Genomic DNA, 15,778 nt, shown 5'->3' with positions numbered 1-15,778 from the left:
TAGGGCCTGAAGCAATCCTGCGCTTTTGCGGCCAGCTCCCAAGAAAGCGAGTTGAAAAATGGAGCTCAGGGGCACTGCAATTCACAAACCTGCAGAGTTAGAAATGATAACTCTCGTCCACAAATATATTGAGGGAAGGCAACGAAGAGGATTTGAAAGCAAGGCAGAATTGCAGGAAACAGATTTCAGGAGGTAGATTCGAATTGCCTTTAAAGCACAGGGAAGGCGGCAAAACCTCGACCATGATGCCCTTGGCCAAAAAGGGCGTATGCGTTTTTTCCTGAATATATTCAGGAAAAAACGCAGACGCCCTTTTTGGCCAACCAAGCAACCTGGAAAGGCAAATCAGCGCTACAAAGAAGTCTCGCTTCCCATCGGTCAAAAGGGCCATGCTGAATAAAGTGTCAAAACCAGAAATGCAGGACAGGCCATGGTGAAACGGGAGCCTTGCTACGCTGATGGGCGGGATGTAAATTGCCAACAGCCACTCTGGAGAAGTGTACGGTGTTTCCTGAAACATCTAAAAAACTCAGCATAGAGAGCATAAGGCACTTCCACTCATGGGCGTATAAATTGGGAAAACTAAAAATCAGCAAGACACAGGCACCCCAAAGTTTAGGGCTGCTCTGTTGACAAGAACCTCCACTTCGTTACACCTTAAATATCCCAGGAAAGAGAAACATGGATAAGGAAGTTGTGGTCCTTATGTACAATGGCATATCACTCAGCCATGAAATTAACGTCATAAGGCTAGTAGCAGCATGATGAGAGGATTTAGGTACGACGATTCTAAGTGAAATAAGTCACACAGAAAAAGACACTTATCATAAGATATCACTTAGAGAGGGAATGTAAAAACCGCTACACTTGAACTGAATTACAAAACAGAACAGCGTCACACGTTTACGAAACACACTATGGCTGCTTAACGGGAAAGGTGAGGTCGGGTGATGTAGAAAACAAGGGTTTCAAATTAGCTCAGATACCGTTCCATAAACCCAATATGTAATAGACAAGACCTACTCCTTGCTCAGTGAACTGGACTCGACACCCCCTATTCACCGCCCAAGAATATACCTGACTAGGAAGAATCTTCAAAGCTATGTATTGATATCTCTCTGTAAATGAGTCAAGTGGATGTAAAGCAGCATAAACAGAGCAGTGAAAAGCAGCTAAACCCCATTATAAAAATCAATTACTTTTAAAATCCCGTGAAACAAAGACAGTGAAAGAGAGAGAAATTCTTACAAAATTCGTTCAGGGGCTGTGATGCCACCTGGATTGACCATATCTAGACCCACAGCTGATTGAGACATAAGGGTGGACACTCTTGGGGCTGAGAGGTTTGGTGAGGTTGGGTGAGCAAACGCAGACCCTTTAAAGTAATACTGCGTGGTATCCATCCCATGGGTCCCAAATCTCCAGGTTCAAGGGCATCTTCCTACATCGAAAACATGCATGAGAAACCCAGAAGATGGTACACCGTGTGATCGGGAAAGGTTTCGAAAACGCACCTCATTTCTCATCTCCTTGTGCTCGGGTTCGCCATTCCAGCCGCGTTAGTAGCAATCTCCCTCCGTGGAGAATCAGCACCTTTAACCTCCTGTTCCGTACAGGTTGCAATTTGTCCTGAGGATGAACGGGAAGAGGGGGAACCAATGAGAGACTAGCTCTAGGTGTTGGGACAGGCACAGGTCACTCTATTTTCCCATCAGGAAGAAGAATTAACCACAGGCTCAGCCTGCCGCCCGGAACCACAATAGGGCCTGAAGCAATCCTGCGCTTTTGCGGCCAGCTCCCAAGAAAGCGAGTTGAAAAATGGAGCTCAGGGGCACTGCAATTCACAAACCTGCAGAGTTAGAAATGATAACTCTCGTCCACAAATATATTGAGGGAAGGCAACGAGGAGGATTTGAAAGCAAGGCAGAATTGCAGGAAACAGATTTCAGGAGGTAGAGTCGAATCGCCTTTAAAGCACAGGAAAAGCGGCAAAACCTCGACCATGATGCCCTTGGCCAAAAAGGGCGTATGCGTTTTTTCCTGAATATATTCAGGAAAAAACGCATACGCCCTTTTTGGCCAACCAAGCAACCTGGAAAGGCAAATCAGCGCTACAAAGAAGTCTCGCTTCCCATCGGTCAAAAGGGCCATGCTGAATAAAGTGTCAAAACCAGAAATGCAGGACAGGCCATGGAGAAACGGGAGCCTTGCTACGCTGATGGGCGGGATGTAAATTGCCAACAGCCACTCTGGAGAAGAGTACGGGGTGTCCTGAAACATCTAAAAAACTCAGCTTAGAGAGCATAGGGCACTTCCACTCATGGGCGTATAAATTGGGAAAACTAAAAATCAGCAAGACACAGGCACCCCAAAGTTTAGGGCTGCTCTGTTGACAAGAACCTCCACTTCGTTACACCTTAAATATCCCAGGAAAGAGAAAAATGGATAAGGAAGTTGTGGTCCTTATGTACAATGGCATATCACTCAGCCATGAAATTAACGTCATAAGGCTAGTAGCAGCATGATGAGAGGATTTAGGTACGACGATTCTAAGTGAAATAAGTCACACAGAAAAAGACACTTATCATAAGATATCACTTATAGAGGGAATGTAAAAACCGCTACACTTGAACTGAATTACAAAACAGAACAGCGTCACACGTTTAGAAGACACACTATGGCTGCTTAACGGGAAAGGTGAGGTGGGGTGATGCATAAAACAAGGGTTTCAAATAGGCTCAGATACCGTTCCATACACCCAATATGTAATAGACAAGACCTACTCCTTGCTCAGTGAAGTGGACTAAACACCCCCTGTTCACCGCCCAAGAATATATCTGACTAGTAAGAATCTTAAAACCAATGTATTGATATCCCTCTGTAAGTGAGTCAAGTGGGTGTAAAGCGGCATAAACACAGCAGTGAAAAGCAGCTAAACCCCATTATAAAAATCAATTACTTTTAAAAACCCGTGAAACAAAGACAGTGAAAGAGAGAGAAATTCTTACAAAATTCGTTCAGGGGCTGTGATGCCACCTGGATTGACCATCTCTAGACCCACAGCTGATTGAGACATAAGGGTGGACACTCTTGGGGCTGAGAGGTTTGGTGAGGTTGGGTGAGCAAAGGCAGACCCTTTAAAGTAATACTGCGTGGTATCCATCCCATGGGTCCAAAATCTCCAGGTTCAAGGGCATCTTCCTACATCGAAAACATGCATGAGAAACCCAGAAGATGGTACACCGTGTGATCGGGAAAGGTTTCTAAAACGCACCTCATTTCTCATCTCCTTGTGCTCGGGTTCGCCATTCCAGCCGCGTTAGTAGCAATCTCCCTCCGTGGAGAATCAGCACCTTTAACCTCCTGTTCCGTACAGGTTGCAATTTGTCCTGAGGATGAACGGGAAGAGGGGGAACCAGTGAGAGACTAGCTCTAGGTGTTGGGACAGGCACAGGTCACTCTATTTTCCCATCAGGAAGAAGAATTAACCACAGGCTCAGCCTGCCGCCCGGAACCAGAATAGGGCCTGAAGCAATCCTGCGCTTTTGCGGCCAACTCCCAAGAAAGCGAGTTGAAAAATGGAGCTCAGGGGCACTGCAATTCACAGACCTGCAGAGTTAGAAATGATAACTCTCGTCCACAAATATATTGAGGGAAGGCAACGAAGAGGATTTGAAAGCAAGGCAGAATTGCAGAAAAAAGATTTCAGCAGGTAGATTCGAATCGCCTTTAAAACACAGGAAAAGCGGCAAAACCTCGACCATGATGCCCTTGGCCAAAAAGGGCGTATGCGTTTTTTCCTGAATATATTCAGGAAAAAACGCATACGCCCTTTTCGGCCAACCAAGCAACCTGGAAAGGCAAATCAGCGCTACAAAGAAGTCTCGCTTCCCATCGGTCAAAAGGGCCATGCTGAATAAAGTGTCAAAACCAGAAATGCAGGACAGGCCATGGAGAAACGGGAGCCTTGCTACACTGATGGGCGGGATGTAAATTGCCAACAGCCACTCTGGAGAAGTGTACGGTGTGTCCTGAAACATCTAAAAAACTCAGCTTAGAGAGCATAGGGCACTTCCACTCATGGGCGCATGAATTGGAAAAATTAAAAATCAGCAAGACACAGGCACCACAAAGTTTAGGGCTGCTCTGTTGACAAGAACCTCCACTTCGTTACACCTTAAATATCCCAGGAAAGAAAAAAATGGATAAAGAAGTTGTGGTCCTTATGTACAATGGAATATCACTCAGCCATGAAATCAACGTCATAAGGCTAGTAGCAGCATGATGAGTGGATTTAGGTACGACGATTCTAAGTGAAATAAGTCAACCAGAAAACGACACTTATCATAAGATATCACTTATAGAGGGAATGTAAAAACCGCTACACTTGAACTGAATTACAAAACAGAACAGAGACACACGTTTACAAAACACACTATGGCTTCTTAACGGGAAAGCTGAGGTCGGGTGAGGCAGAAAACAAAGGTTTCAAATTAGCTCAGATACCGTTCCATAAACCCAATATGTATTAGACAAGACCTACTCGTTGCTCAGTGAACTGGACGCAAAAACCCCCTATTCACCGCCCAAGAATATATCTGACTAGGAAGAATCTTCAAAGCTATGTATTGATATCTCTCTGTAAGTGAGTCAAGTGGGTGTAAAGCAGCATAAAAACAGCAGTGAAAAGCAGCTAAACCCCATTTTAAAAATCAATTACTTTTAAAAAGCTGTGAAACAAAGACAGTGAAAGATAGAGAAATTCTTACAATATTCGTTCAGGGGCTGTGATGCCACCTGGATTGACCATCTCTAGACCCACAGCTGATTGAGACATAAGGGTGGACACTCTTGTGGCTGAGAGGTTTGGTCAGGTTGGTTGAGGAAACGCAGTCCCTTTAAAGTAATACTGCGTGGTACCCATCCCATGGGTCCCAAATCTCCAAGTTCAAGGGCATCTTCCTATAACAAAAACATGCATGAGAAACCCAGAAGATGGTACACCGTGTGATCGGGAAAGGTTTCGAAAACGCACCTCATTTCTCATCTCCTTGTGCTCGGGTTGGCCATTACAGCCGCTTTACTAGCAATCTCCCTCCTTCGAGAATCAGCACCTTCAACCTCCTGTTCCGTACAGGTTGCAATTTGTCCTGAGGATGAACGGGAAGAGGGGGAACCAGTGAGAGACTAGCTCTAGGTGTTGGGACAGGCACAGGTCACTCTATTTTCCCATCAGGAAGAAGAATTAACCACAGGCTCAGCCTGCCGCCCGGAAGCAGAACAGGGCCTGAAGCAATCCTATGTTTTTGCGGCCAGCTCCCATAAAAACGAGTTGAAAAATCGAGCTCAGGGGCACTGCAATTCACAAACCTGCAGAGTTATAAATGATAACTCTCGTCCACAAATATATTGAGGGAAGGCAACGAGGAGGATTTGAAAGCAAGGGAGAATTGCAGGAAACAGATTTCAGGAGGTAGAGTCGAATCGCCTTTAAAGCACAGGAAAAGCGGCAAAACCTCGACCATGATGCCCTTGGCCAAAAAGGGCGTATGCGTTTTTTCCTGAATATATTCAGGAAAAAACGCAGACGCCCTTTTTGGCCAACCAAGCAACCTGGAAAGGCAAATCAGCGCTACAAAGAAGTCTCGCTTCCCATCGGTCAAAAGGGCCATGCTGAATAAAGTGTCAAAACCAGAAATGCAGGACAGGCCATGGAGAAACGGGAGCCTTACTACGCTGATGGGCGGGATGTAAATTGCCAACAGCCACTCTGGAGAAGTGTACGGTGTTTCCTGAAACATCTAAAGAACTCAGCATAGAGAGCATAAGGCACTTCCACTCATGGGCGTATAAATTGGGAAAACTAAAAATCAGCAAGACACAGGCACCCCAAAGTTTAGGGCTGCTCTGTTGACAAGAACCTCCACTTCGTTACACCTTAAATATCCCAGGAAAGAGAAAAATGGATAAGGAAGTTGTGGTCCTTATGTACAATGGCATATCACTCAGCCATGAAATCAACGTCATAAGGCTAGTAGCAGCATGATGAGTGGATTTAGGTACGACGATTCTAAGTGAAATAAGTCAACCAGAAAACAACACTTATCATAAGATATGACTTATAGAGGGAATGTAAAAACCGCTACACTTGAACTGAATTACAAAACAGAACAGAGACACACGTTTACAAAACACACTATGGCTGCTTGACGGGAAAGGTGAGGTCGGGTGAGGTAGAAAACAGGGGTTTCAAATTAGCTCAGATACCGTTCCATAAACCCGATATGTAATAGACAAGACCTACTCCTTGCTCAGTGAACTGGACTCAACACCCCCTATTCACCGCCCAAGAATATATCTGACTAGGAACAATCTTCAAAGCTATGTATTGATATCCCTCTGTAAATGAGTCAAGTGGGTGTAAAGCAGCATAAACCCAGCAGTGAAAAGCAGCTAAACCCCATTATAAAAATCAATTACTTTTAAAATCCCATGAAACAAAGACAGTGAAAGGGAGAGAAATTCTTACAAAATTCGTTCAGGGGCTGTGATGCCACCTGGATTGACCATATCTAGACCCACAGCTGATTGAGACATAAGGGTGGACACTCTTGGGGCTGAGAGGTTTGGTGAGGTTGGGTGAGCAAACACAGACCCTTTAAAGTAATACTGTGTGGTACCCATCTCATGGGTCCCAAATCTCCAGGTTCAAGGGCATCTTCCTACATCGAAAACATGCATGAGAAACCCAGAAGATGGTACACCGTGTGATCGGGAAAGGTTTCGAAAACGCACCTCATTTCTCATCTCCTTGTGCTCGGGTTCGCCATTCCAGCCGCGTTAGTAGCAATCTCCCTCCGTGGAGAATCAGCACCTTTAACCTCCTGTTCCGTACAGGTTGCAATTTGTCCTGAGGATGAACGGGAAGAGGGGGAACCAATGAGAGACTAGGTCTAGGTGTTGGGACAAGCACAGGTCACTCTATTTTCCAATCAGGAAGAAGAATTAACCACAGGCTCAGCCTGCCGCCCGGAACCAGAATAGGGCCTGTAGCAATCCTACGCTTTTGTGGCCAGCTCCCAAGAAAACGAGTTGAAAAATGGAGCTCAGGGGCACTGCAATTCACAAACCTGCAGAGTTAGAAATGATAACTCTCGTCCACAAATATATTGAGGAAAGGCAACGAAGAGGATTTGAAAGCAAGGCAGAATTACAGGAAACAGATTTCAGGAGGTAGATTCGAATCGCCTTTAAAGCACAGGAAAAGCGGCAAAACCTCGACCATGATGCCCTTGGCCAAAAAGGGCGTCTGCGTTTTTTCCTGAATATATTCAGGAAAAAACGCAGACGCCCTTTTTGGCCAACCAAGCAACCTGGAAAGGCAAATCAGCGCTACAAAGAAGTCTCGCTTCCCATCGGTCAAAAGGGCCATGCTGAATAAAGTGTCAAAACCAGAAATGCAGGACAGGCCATGGAGAAACGGGAGCCTTGCTACGCTGATTGGCGTGATGTAAATTGCCAACAGCCACTCTGGAGAAGTGTACGGTGTGTCCTGAAACCTCTAAAAAACTCAGCTTAGAGAGCATAGGGCACTTCCACTCATGGGCGTATAAATTGGGAAAACTAAAAATCAGCAAGACACAGGCACCCCAAAGTTTAGGGCTGCTCTGTTGACAAGAACCTCCACTTCGTTACACCTTAAATATCCCAGGAAAGAGAAAAATGGATAAAGAAGTTGTGGTCCTTATGTACAATGGAATATCACTCAGCCATGAAATCAACGTCATAAGGCTATTAGCAGCATGATGAGTGGATTTAGGTACGACGATTCTAAGTGAAATAAGTCAACCAGAAAACGACAGTTATCATAAGATATCACTTATAGAGGGAATGTAAAAACCGCTACACTTGAACTGAATTACAAAACAGAACAGAGACACACGTTTACAAAACACACTATGGCTGCTTAACGGGAAAGGTGAGGTCGGGTGAGGCAGAAAACAAGGGTTTCAAATTAGCTCAGATACCGTTCCATAAACCCAATATGTAATAGACAAGACCTACTCCTTGCTCAGTGAAGTGGACTCAACGCCCCCTGTTCACCGCCCAAGAATATATCAGACTAGTAAGACTCTTAAAACCAATGTATTGATATCTCTCTGTAAGTGAGTCAAGTGGGTGTAAAGCGGCATAAACACAGCAGTGAAAAGCAGCTAAACCCCATTATAAAAATCAATTACTTTTAAAAACCCGTGAAACAAAGACAGTGAAAGAGAGAGAAATTCATACAGAATTCGTTCAGGGGCTGTGATGACACCTTTATTGACCATCTCTAGACCCACAGCTGATTGAGACATAAGGGTGGACACTCGTGGGGCTGAGAGATTTGGTGAGGTTGGGTGAGCAAACGCAGACCCTTTAAAGTAATACTGCGTGGTACCCATCCCATGGGTCCCAAATCTCCAAGTTCAAGGGCATCTTCCTATATCAAAAACATGCATGAGAAACCCACAAGACGGTACACCGTGCGATCGGGAAAGGTTTCTAAAACGCACCTCATTTCTCATCTCCTTGTGCTCTGGTTCGCCATTCCAACCGAGTTAGTAGCAATCTCCCTCCGTGGAGAATCAGCACCTTTAACCTCCTGTTCCGTACAGGTTGCAATCTGTCCTGAGGATGAAAGGGAAGAGGTGGAACCAATGATAGACTAGCTCTAGGTGTTGGGACAGGCACAGATCACTCTATTTTCCCATCAGGAAGAAGAATTAACCACAGGCTCAGCCTGCCGCCCGGAACCAGAATAGGGCTTGAAGCAATCCTGCGCTTTTGCGGCCAACTCCGAAGAAACCGAGTTGAAAAATGGAGCTCAGGGGCACTGCAATTCACAGACCTGCAGAGTTAGAAATGATAACTCTCGTCCACAAATATATTGAGGGAAGGCAACGAAGAGGATTTGAAAGCAAGGCAGAATTGCAGGAAACAGATTTCAGGAGGTAGATTCGAATCGCCTTTAAAGCACAGGAAAAGCGGCAAAACCTCGACCATGATGCCCTTGGCCAAAAAGGGCGTATACGTTTTTTCCTGAATATATTCAGGAAAAAACGCATACGCCCTTTTTGGCCAACCAAGCAACCTGGAAAGGCAAATCAGCGCTACAAAGAAGTCTCGCTTCCCATCGGTCAAAAGGGCCATGCTGAATAAAGTGTCAAAACCAGAAATGCAGGACAGGCCATGGAGAAACGGGAGCCTTGCTACGCTGATGGGCGGGATGTAAATTGCCAACAGCCACTCTGGAGAAGTGTACGGTGTGTCCTGAACCCTCTAAAAAACTCAGCTTAGAGAGCATAAGGCACTTCCACTCATGGGCATATAAATTGGGAAAACTAAAAATCAGCAAGACACAGGCACCCCAAAGTTTAGGGCTGCTCTGTTGACAAGAACCTCCACTTCGTTACACCTTAAATATCCCAGGAAAGAGAAAAATGGATAAGGAAGTTGTGGTCCTTATGTACAATGGCATATCACTCAGCCATGAAATTAACGTCATAAGGCTAGTAGCAGCATGATGAGAGGATTTAGGTACGACGATTCTAAGTGAAATAAGTCACACAGAAAAAGACACTTATCATAAGATATCACTTAGAGAGGGAATGTAAAAACCGCTACACTTGAACTAAATTACAAAACAGAACAGCGTCACACGTTTACAAAACACACTATGGCTGCTTAACGGGAAAGGTGAGGTCGGGTGATGTAGAAAACAAGGGTTTCAAATTAGCTCAGATACCGTTCCATAAACCCAATATGTAATAGACAAGACCTACTCCTTGCTCAGTGAACTGGACTCGACACCCCCTATTCACCGCCCAAGAATATACCTGACTAGGAAGAATCTTCAAAGCTATGTATTGATATCTCTCTGTAAATGAGTCAAGTGGATGTAAAGCAGCATAAACAGAGCAGTGAAAAGCAGCTAAACCCCATTATAAAAATCAATTACTTTTAAAATCCCGTGAAACAAAGACAGTGAAAGAGAGAGAAATTCTTACAAAATTCGTTCAGGGGCTGTGATGCCACCTGGATTGACCATATCTAGACCCACAGCTGATTGAGACATAAGGGTGGACACTCTTGGGGCTGAGAGGTTTGGTGAGGTTGGGTGAGCAAACGCAGACCCTTTAAAGTAATACTGCGTGGTATCCATCCCATGGGTCCCAAATCTCCAGGTTCAAGGGCATCTTCCTACATCGAAAACATGCATGAGAAACCCAGAAGATGGTACACCGTGTGATCGGGAAAGGTTTCGAAAACGCACCTCATTTCTCATCTCCTTGTGCTCGGGTTCGCCATTCCAGCCGCGTTAGTAGCAATCTCCCTCCGTGGAGAATCAGCACCTTTAACCTCCTGTTCCGTACAGGTTGCAATTTGTCCTGAGGATGAACGGGAAGAGGGGGAACCAATGAGAGACTAGCTCTAGGTGTTGGGACAGGCACAGGTCACTCTATTTTCCCATCAGGAAGAAGAATTAACCACAGGCTCAGCCTGCCGCCCGGAACCACAATAGGGCCTGAAGCAATCCTGCGCTTTTGCGGCCAGCTCCCAAGAAAGCGAGTTGAAAAATGGAGCTCAAGGGCACTGCAATTCACAAACCTGCAGAGTTATAAATGATAACTCTCGTCCACAAATATATTGAGGGAAGGCAACGAGGAGGATTTGAAAGCAAGGCAGAATTGCAGGAAACAGATTTCACGAGGTAGATTCGAATCGCCTTTAAAGCACAGGAAAAGCGGCAAAACCTCGACCATGATGCCCTTGGCCAAAAAGGGCGTATGCGTTTTTTCCTGAATATATTCAGGAAAAAACGCACACGCCCTTTTTGGCCAACCAAGCAACCTGGAAAGGCAAATCAGCGCTACAAAGAAGTCTCGCTTCCCATCGGTCAAAAGGGCCATGCTGAATAAAGTGTCAAAACCAGAAATGCAGGACAGGCCATGGAGAAACGGGAGCCTTGCTACGCTGATGGGCGGGATGTAAATTGCCAACAGCCACTCTGCAGAAGAGTACGGGGTGTCCTGAAACATCTAAAAAACTCAGCTTAGAGAGCATAGGGCACTTCCACTCATGGGCGTATAAATTGGGAAAACTAAAAATCAGCAAGACACAGGCACCCCAAAGTTTAGGGCTGCTCTGTTGACAAGAACCTCCACTTCGTTACACCTTAAATATCCCAGGAAAGAGAAAAATGGATAAGGAAGTTGTGGTCCTTATGTACAATGGCATATCACTCAGCCATGAAATTAACGTCATAAGGCTAGTAGCAGCATGATGAGAGGATTTAGGTACGACGATTCTAAGTGAAATAAGTCACACAGAAAAAGACACTTATCATAAGATATCACTTAGAGAGGGAATGTAAAAACCGCTACACTTGAACGGAATTACAAAACAGAACAGCGTCACACGTTTAGAAGACACACTATGGCTGCTTAACGGGAAAGGTGAGGTGGGGTGATGCATAAAACAAGGGTTTCAAATAGGCTCAGATACCGTTCCATACACCCAATATGTAATAGACAAGACCTACTCCTTGCTCAGTGAAGTGGACTAAACACCCCCTGTTCACCGCCCAAGAATATATCTGACTAGTAAGAATCTTAAAACCAATGTATTGATATCCCTCTGTAAGTGAGTCAAGTGGGTGTAAAGCGGCATAAACACAGCAGTGAAAAGCAGCTAAACCCCATTATAAAAATCAATTACTTTTAAAAACCCGTGAAACAAAGACAGTGAAAGAGAGAGAAATTCTTACAAAATTCGTTCAGGGGCTGTGATGCCACCTGGATTGACCATCTCTAGACCCACAGCTGATTGAGACATAAGGGTGGACACTCTTGGGGCTGAGAGGTTTGGTGAGGTTGGGTGAGCAAACGCAGACCCTTTAAAGTAATACTGCGTGGTATCCATCCCATGGGTCCAAAATCTCCAGGTTCAAGGGCATCTTCCTACATCGAAAACATGCATGAGAAACCCAGAAGATGGTACACCGTGTGATCGGGAAAGGTTTCGAAAACGCACCTCATTTCTCATCTCCTTGTGCTCGGGTTCGCCATTCCAGCCGCGTTAGTAGCAATCTCCCTCCGTGGAGAATCAGCACCTTTAACCTCCTGTTCCGTACAGGTTGCAATTTGTCCTGAGGATGAACGGGAAGAGGGGGAACCAATGAGAGACTAGCTCTAGGTGTTGGGACAGGCACAGGTCACTCTATTTTCCCATCAGGAAGAAGAATTAACCACAGGCTCAGCCTGCCGCCCGGAACCACAATAGGGCCTGACGCAATCCTGCGCTTTTGCGGCCAGCTCCCAAGAAAGCGAGTTGAAAAATGGAGCTCAGGGGCACTGCAATTCACAAACCTGCAGAGTTAGAAATGATAACTCTCGTCCACAAATATATTGAGGGAAGGCAACGAAGAGGATTTGAAAGCAAGGCAGAATTGCAGGAAACAGATTTCAGGAGGTAGATTCGAATCGCCTTTAAAGCACAGGGAAGGCGGCAAAACCTCGACCATGATGCCCTTGGCCAAAAAGGGCGTATGCGTTTTTTCCTGAATATATTCAGGAAAAAACGCAGACGCCCTTTTTGGCCAACCAAGCAACCTGGAAAGGCAAATCAGCGCTACAAAGAAGTCTCGCTTCCCATCGGTCAAAAGGGCCATGCTGAATAAAGTGTCAAAACCAGAAATGCAGGACAGGCCATGGTGAAACGGGAGCCTTGCTACGCTGATGGGCGGGATGTAAATTGCCAACAGCCACTCTGGAGAAGTGTACGGTGTTTCCTGAAACATCTAAAAAACTCAGCATAGAGAGCATAAGGCACTTCCACTCATGGGCGTATAAATTGGGAAAACTAAAAATCAGCAAGACACAGGCACCCCAAAGTTTAGGGCTGCTCTGTTGACAAGAACCTCCACTTCGTTACACCTTAAATATCCCAGGAAAGAGAAACATGGATAAGGAAGTTGTGGTCCTTATGTACAATGGCATATCACTCAGCCATGAAATTAACGTCATAAGGCTAGTAGCAGCATGATGAGAGGATTTAGGTACGACGATTCTAAGTGAAATAAGTCACACAGAAAAAGACACTTATCATAAGATATCACTTAGAGAGGGAATGTAAAAACCGCTACACTTGAACTGAATTACAAAACAGAACAGCGTCACACGTTTACGAAACACACTATGGCTGCTTAACGGGAAAGGTGAGGTCGGGTGATGTAGAAAACAAGGGTTTCAAATTAGCTCAGATACCGTTCCATAAACCCAATATGTAATAGACAAGACCTACTCCTTGCTCAGTGAACTGGACTCGACACCCCCTATTCACCGCCCAAGAATATACCTGACTAGGAAGAATCTTCAAAGCTATGTATTGATATCTCTCTGTAAATGAGTCAAGTGGATGTAAAGCAGCATAAACAGAGCAGTGAAAAGCAGCTAAACCCCATTATAAAAATCAATTACTTTTAAAATCCCGTGAAACAAAGACAGTGAAAGAGAGAGAAATTCTTACAAAATTCGTTCAGGGGCTGTGATGCCACCTGGATTGACCATATCTAGACCCACAGCTGATTGAGACATAAGGGTGGACACTCTTGGGGCTGAGAGGTTTGGTGAGGTTGGGTGAGCAAACGCAGACCCTTTAAAGTAATACTGCGTGGTATCCATCCCATGGGTCCCAAATCTCCAGGTTCAAGGGCATCTTCCTACATCGAAAACATGCATGAGAAACCCAGAAGATGGTACACCGTGTGATCGGGAAAGGTTTCGAAAACGCACCTCATTTCTCATCTCCTTGTGCTCGGGTTCGCCATTCCAGCCGCGTTAGTAGCAATCTCCCTCCGTGGAGAATCAGCACCTTTAACCTCCTGTTCCGTACAGGTTGCAATTTGTCCTGAGGATGAACGGGAAGAGGGGGAACCAATGAGAGACTAGCTCTAGGTGTTGGGACAGGCACAGGTCACTCTATTTTCCCATCAGGAAGAAGAATTAACCACAGGCTCAGCCTGCCGCCCGGAACCACAATAGGGCCTGAAGCAATCCTGCGCTTTTGCGGCCAGCTCCCAAGAAAGCGAGTTGAAAAATGGAGCTCAGGGGCACTGCAATTCACAAACCTGCAGAGTTATAAATGATAACTCTCGTCCACAAATATATTGAGGGAAGGCAACGAGGAGGATTTGAAAGCAAGGCAGAATTGCAGGAAACAGATTTCAGGAGGTAGAGTCGAATCGCCTTTAAAGCACAGGAAAAGCGGCAAAACCTCGACCATGATGCCCTTGGCCAAAAAGGGCGTATGCGTTTTTTCCTGAATATATTCAGGAAAAAACGCATACGCCCTTTTTGGCCAACCAAGCAACCTGGAAAGGCAAATCAGCGCTACAAAGAAGTCTCGCTTCCCATCGGTCAAAAGGGCCATGCTGAATAAAGTGTCAAAACCAGAAATGCAGGACAGGCCATGGAGAAACGGGAGCCTTGCTACGCTGATGGGCGGGATGTAAATTGCCAACAGCCACTCTGCAGAAGAGTACGGGGTGTCCTGAAACATCTAAAAAACTCAGCTTAGAGAGCATAGGGCACTTCCACTCATGGGCGTATAAATTGGGAAAACTAAAAATCAGCAAGACACAGGCACCCCAAAGTTTAGGGCTGCTCTGTTGACAAGAACCTCCACTTCGTTACACCTTAAATATCCCAGGAAAGAGAAAAATGGATAAGGAAGTTGTGGTCCTTATGTACAATGGCATATCACTCAGCCATGAAATTAACGTCATAAGGCTAGTAGCAGCATGATGAGAGGATTTAGGTACGACGATTCTAAGTGAAATAAGTCACACAGAAAAAGACACTTATCATAAGATATCACTTAGAGAGGGAATGTAAAAACCGCTACACTTGAACTGAATTACAAAACAGAACAGCGTCACACGTTTAGAAGACACACTATGGCTGCTTAACGGGAAAGGTGAGGTGGGGTGATGCATAAAACAAGGGTTTCAAATAGGCTCAGATACCGTTCCATACACCCAATATGTAATAGACAAGACCTACTCCTTGCTCAGTGAAGTGGACTAAACACCCCCTGTTCACCGCCCAAGAATATATCTGACTAGTAAGAATCTTAAAACCAATGTATTGATATCCCTCTGTAAGTGAGTCAAGTGGGTGTAAAGCGGCATAAACACAGCAGTGAAAAGCAGCTAAACCCCATTATAAAAATCAATTACTTTTAAAAACCCGTGAAACAAAGACAGTGAAAGAGAGAGAAATTCTTACAAAATTCGTTCAGGGGCTGTGATGCCACCTGGATTGACCATCTCTAGACCCACAGCTGATTGAGACATAAGGGTGGACACTCTTGGGGCTGAGAGGTTTGGTGAGGTTGGGTGAGCAAACGCAGACCCTTTAAAGTAATACTGCGTGGTATCCATCCCATGGGTCCAAAATCTCCAGGTTCAAGGGCATCTTCCTACATCGAAAACATGCATGAGAAACCCAGAAGATGGTACACCGTGTGATCGGGAAAGGTTTCTAAAACGCACCTCATTTCTCATCTCCTTGTGCTCGGGTTCGCCATTCCAGCCGCGTTAGTAGCAATCTCCCTCCGTGGAGAATCAGCACCTTTAACCTCCTGTTCCGTACAGGTTGCAATTTGTCCTGAGGATGAACGGGAAGAGGGGGAACCAGTGAGAGACTAGCTCTAGGTGTTGGGACAGGCACAGGTC

This window comes from Balaenoptera borealis, assembly GCF_965194805.1.
Source record: "Balaenoptera borealis genome assembly, chromosome: 6".
Taxonomy (NCBI): Eukaryota; Metazoa; Chordata; class Mammalia; order Artiodactyla; family Balaenopteridae; genus Balaenoptera; species Balaenoptera borealis.
Note: the sequence above shows the minus strand (reverse complement) of the source record.